Source organism: Cyprinodon variegatus, unplaced genomic scaffold (genome assembly GCF_000732505.1).
Source record: "Cyprinodon variegatus isolate N-32 unplaced genomic scaffold, C_variegatus-1.0 Scaffold913, whole genome shotgun sequence".
NCBI classification, from domain to species: Eukaryota; Metazoa; Chordata; class Actinopteri; order Cyprinodontiformes; family Cyprinodontidae; genus Cyprinodon; species Cyprinodon variegatus.
In genome coordinates this window covers 6,730-12,365 of record NW_015151366.1, presented here as the reverse complement: position 1 = coordinate 12,365, position 5,636 = coordinate 6,730, and the positions used below count along the sequence as shown (strand labels likewise).

At 34.8% G+C, this 5,636-nt stretch overlaps 1 long non-coding RNA gene across 1 annotated transcript; it reads right to left on the bottom strand.

Moving 5' to 3' along the window:
- Window positions 1-2,540: 2,540 nt before the first annotated feature.
- On the bottom strand, window positions 2,541-4,073 carry LOC107099859. Its single transcript, XR_001481982.1, has 4 exons — window positions 3,775-4,073; window positions 3,108-3,374; window positions 2,862-2,949; window positions 2,541-2,770 (listed from the first exon to the last, which is right to left on the bottom strand). It is a non-coding gene; the product is annotated as an uncharacterized LOC107099859 (long non-coding RNA).
- Between the last annotated feature and the right edge of the window lie 1,563 nt (window positions 4,074-5,636).

Sequence of the window (5,636 nt, the reverse complement as noted above, 5' to 3'; positions counted from 1 at the left end):
ATTGGATATTTATTTCAAATACTAATCTCTTTGAGTTTTTTTTGTTTGTTTGTTTTGTTTGTTTTTGTTTTAATCAGTGTCTTTGATTTTCAACAGTTTTGGTTCCTCACTGGGCAATACAATGAGAGACTTTCTAAGGCATTAAGGTGAATCACTTCACCTCCTTCCTGAACTCTGGATCCCAATAGGGACAATGGGGCAGCCCTCTGAAAATACATTTTAAAATGAATATCTGGCATATCTGGGAAAAAATAAATGTTGTACCCAGTTGAAAAACAAAGAAGCCCTCATGCTATCCTCAGCTCTCTGTCATCTTAATTTTGTTTTATTTCCAAGGGTCTAATCTCTAATAGCTTTATTCCTATTTTTTATTTGAAACCAAACCACTCTCCTTGGTATAATTGATTGAGATTAATAATTCTTAATCCCTATAAAACCATTTGTAGATCATAGCTCCTGCGCCTTGACTTTTTCTCGTGTCAACGACAAGGACACTGGATTTGAAAGGAACACTGCTTTGAATTCAGACCGCCTTTAGCCTTCCAGATTTCATTATGAGATATGGCATCACGTATGGAGGATCCTGGTTTAGTCTTGGACACCAGCCTTTCAAAAAAACTACAGAAATGACACAAAGCTAGCGGATTTATGAAGTTCTCCTTTAGAATACACAAAACATATACCATAGCTTTTTTCTGAGATGTGATTACCTTTTTTCCTAAGTACCAATAACTTATTTCCTGAGTCCCTGGGGTTGTCCTAAATTGTACACCATATGTTAGGGGTCACCTAGGTTTCTTTTCCTACCTCCTTTATTTCTGTCTGCACTACGTGGACATCACTTATCATAGTGACTGCGGACACACTTCTGTTGACACTTCCTGATTAGCTATATATTCAGAGAGAGCTCAATGCCCCAAAAAGGAGAGGATAACTAAGCGTCAACAGCAGGGCATTTCAGATTTAGCTGACTAATCATATTCCATAGAGATTGAACATGATAGGAATAGCGTTGGGTCAAATAGGGTCAAAGTCAGCTAGGTCTATTCAGCATACTGTTTTGCACACATTATGAATCTTTTTGATACCACTTTCTGACTAACTCCACACGCCTTCATATGCATAAAATTTCAAAATACAAATTAAAGAATCAAAATGTATACATTGTAAACCGTATTTGACTACAGCAGGCAAAGAGTGAGCTTAGACCCAAACTCCCAACCCTAATGCATCCTGTCAAATTTAACTAGTTTTTTAGGAATTTGCACTAGTAATCATAGCCAAAATAATCACACAAGTGTTTAATTTGCATAAATATATTGTCTTTAAAGATGGAACCAGTCTCACACAGAGCCTGGTTCTGCTGTCAAAGGAAGGTTTCCTCTCCGGTGTGGAGAGTGTACATGCTCATCCAGTAGGGATGAATCCTGCAAGGTCAATAACTTGATGCAATCTGAATGATTTAATTTAATTGATCTCTAAAATGCATTGAGATGACATGTTTAGTGAGATGGGCGATATATATGAAAATGAATTGAACTTAAAGTGTCAAACTAATGTTTTACCAGTAGTTGCAAGTAGTCTAAAATTCTTAGTACCGTTGAGAGTTTCTGGGTAATTTTGTTTCTTTTTCTCTACTTTTTCCAGTCTCCATAAATAAATAATTGTGAATAATTGTGCCCTTTTGAGTATTATGGCTAATTTACTGCTAACAACTAAAGGAGCACATATGCCTATAAAACAGTAAAAATGTGGTAAACATTTTGGATGAGTAATGATTCTGTTAATTCCAAGTTCTGAACATGGTATGAAAAAATCTCACTTTCTAAAAACACAATCTATATTTACCACATTTCATATTTAAACCAGTGTTAAAGCCTTTTAAGCAGCTGCAATCTGCATGTAGGTAAAGGGGCATATTGGTTGTTGCCAACTGCACTCAACGTGTTCCTGACACCCTATTGCTTTGCAGCCCATGGTATTCTCAAGCCTCCCAAACCCAGATCCTTCTTGTAAACCTGCTCAATGAATGCACCAGTTAACTGTCCAGGCTGTACTACTGTTGTAGCTTATACAGAGCATTTGGAAAATAATCACAGGATTTACTTTTTCCACATAATGTGAATAAAAAAAACCATGGTCTCTCTGTCAGACCTTCTATGTTCCTTTGTGGAGAAAAAAAAAAAAATCTTCCAGAAGAAATATCATCTCGGCAGCGATTCAACTGTATGATAGCCTGAATGAGCTTAAGATGTTTTACGAAAAAAATAACCAAAATACCTAGAAATAGATGTGGTAAGCTAGTGGCATCGTTTTCAAAAATACAAAACGCGTTAAATACTGCCAAAGGTTGATAAAATAATTATTAACTACTTGCCATAAGGGTGTAGAAATTGAGCAAAGCTGTTATTATGCAATTTGAGTAAGGATAAAATCTAACTAAATGTGGAAAAAAAAGCAGGTTATATTGCAATTTTTAAAGATCTGAACATGTACGTGATTATTTAGTTATAGTGACACATTTTAAACACTGTCTGCTGTTTTTTCATCATAATAATCGACGAATGAGAACACAAAGAAAATGATAAAACAATAAGGAAAACTGATGGAAATGCTTCCAAATATCAAAACAACAGCATTTTTGAAAGCATGCATGGGCAGTTCAATGAGCACAGGGGAAACCTTTTGCTTCTTTTTTTTAATCTTCAATCCAGAAAACAGGCTTCCCATTGATTAATTGAGGAGTGAACTTTCTCATTGTTGACATCTCCTGTTGATAAAGTTTTAGAAACAGGTGATCAGAAAAAAGAGGATTTTATAATATGTTCCTATAGTAGTTTAATTTTAAAGAAGCATCTTACCATTTTTTAAAAGCAAAAATTATGAATGTTGACACAATCATGAGGAAAACAATCATAATACGAATCAAATTCATAAACGAATAATCTCCTGCAAGAGATTTAAGAGAGATATAATTTTAAGAGTATTAGTTTACAAAGAAATACTTACATTTTTACAGATTATAGAAAATATTTTCATTATTTAATTAGCAATCTTAAAGAACAAAACTATTTTATTATTATAGCTCAAATCTGAAAAACCCTGACCTTTTCTGAGTTCTGGTACCAAAATTTCCTCCTGATCCCAGAACTGGTGCTGGATAATACATGTCAGGTTCTCTCTATCCATGTTCTCAGGGAGTTCCAGCTGACTTTCCACCGTTACAAATCCATCTGGGTCTTGTTTCTTTGTCACTGAATAATTTCCTGCAGGACTCCAGCTGATGTTGGCAGCAGGATTCCCGCTCTCAGCTCTGCAAACAGCCACCATCTTGTTACCCCTATACTCTAACCAGGCAGACACACGAGGAGGAGCTGTACCGGAAAAGCAAAGAATGGACAGATATGGTATCTCCACAATATATAAAAAGGTTAAGCACATCACTGAAAATACAAATTTATATATTTTTCAATATTTCAGGAGATAAAGAAGTAAATGAATGAATTAATAAAATATCCAGAGTGATAGCACCACTGTGTATAAACATATTCAGCTTATTTAAGGCTGAATATGTTTATACATATAACATATTGCTATAACATTAAATTGTACTGTGCCCCCATTAAATGCCAACCGTGTAGCACTGTAGGGTAAAATACAGACTTATAGACAATCAATTTTATACATTTTACTTAAATTATCATTTTTATAATTTTAGTAATAAGAATTCCTAGATTCAAAACAAGCTTTTAAGTTATGATATAAAGTTCCTACCTCTGACAGCCACTTTAATATTATAATATTGATTTCCTCCAAGGTAAATTGTTTCGCACTTGTAAACCCCAACATCATTGGCTGAAAAGTTTGGGATATTCAAGTATGATTGACCAATTGAATTGGTTTTGAGAGACTTTCCATCATTGCAGTCATCAACACTTTGGCCATCATTACTAAATGAAATCCTGCAGGCTTTGCGTTTCAGTTCAATTTTCCAGATAACATATAGTGTCTCGTTCCATGTCTTATTGCTGCAGGTTAGAATCACGTTACTGCCATGATTGTAGACTTCCTTCCTGTCAACTATTTAAAAAACAGAGAAAAATGCAAATCAATTTAGATTATGGTGGTAGTCTGATGTTTATTTGTTGATCATTGCAGAAAGGGATCATGGGTACAATTATGTGAATATGCAAGATTTAAACCGCAGGAAATAAATAGGGAAATGAAGTAGAGAAGTAAAAAGAATTTGATCAAAACATATAAAGGTTTTGGTTTAAGTTAGTTTTCAATAGGCGGTCTTAACATGTTTAACAGGATTTAGAAGAGCAGAGAAAATTATAAAGAAATCAATTTACCATAATACTTTACAGCTGGAGTAGCTGTATTTGAGATTATAGTGGTGTTAGTTCCTGAGAGAAATGAAGGTGGATGTTAGGATGACTTAGGTACAACAGAGGGTTTTTTTAAGGTTACTATTAGTTGTTCATTTTGATGTCAATATATGCACAGAAAAAGGGGGGTAAGTTATCAGATAACAGTGTCAATTTGCAAAGATAAGGTAGCAGATGTGAATGGTGTTAGAAAAGCTGTTCAGTGTAAGTATGGCTAAAATAACTATTTTAGAGAACCTCCATTTTCCTTAGCTTTCCTTAAAGTAACCAGAAGACATTATTATCAAAACCTTTTGTGGTTAAAGCTGATGTCTGCAGTTTAGAAAAAAAAATCATAGCTATTGCTTAAAACTTAATCAAAGAAAAAGTAAAAGAAAAGTCTAGGGTTTAAAAAAAATATCTGCTTCCTAGTCAAACACACTAATGTTTGTTCACGTCTGACAGCAAAACAGAGACTGTGCAGTGGGTTAGTAAAACCGCAACGTGGAGACCCCTGAGGTGGATAGAAAAAGATTGATCCATGGGCGTAGGTTTGCATAGGGACCATAGGGACATGTCCCTACCAAAATTTTGAACCGACCTAATTGTCCCTACCAATAGTTGGATGTGAGCAACGTGTTTATAATTTACAGCAGTAGTTGTTGCAGCAGTGGCTTCTTTTCCTCACGCAGCTCCTCTGCCTGGGTTGCCCTTTTACGTAGCAGCACATAGAACTGTGCTGCTCTGTTTAACTCCACTCTCATTGGTTGTTCTGCCTTAAGTTCCGCCTTCTCTCTTTCTGATTGGCTGTTTTTTAATCCGTGTGTGTGCTTGGAGCACAAAATTGAACATTTATTCACACTAGAATGCCGCCGTTACTACAATTAATATTAAGCTACAAAACTAGTCCCAATTAAAAAAATTAATATCATGTACACTAAAAAACAAAAACCTTTTTTTTTCTTTTATAAAACGAAATTTTCTGAGTCAGCCAGAACTTCTGAAGACTACTGGAAAAATGGGCAAATAAAGGCTGTAAGCCATCAACATTTCTGATTCTTAGCCACAGCCACCTAAAAAAGAAAATGTGAGTGTTTCCTTTTTACCGATATTTAGTTGATATCCCTGTTTTCATTTTTTGATGACTCTTTGAAGCAGTTCAGGTATAATTATTAGCAGGTGTTATTTCTCTTATAGAGGATAACAACAAGAAATGGCATCTAAACATCTGCTTTGTTTTTGTTTAAAAAGCATAATTAGGGTTCC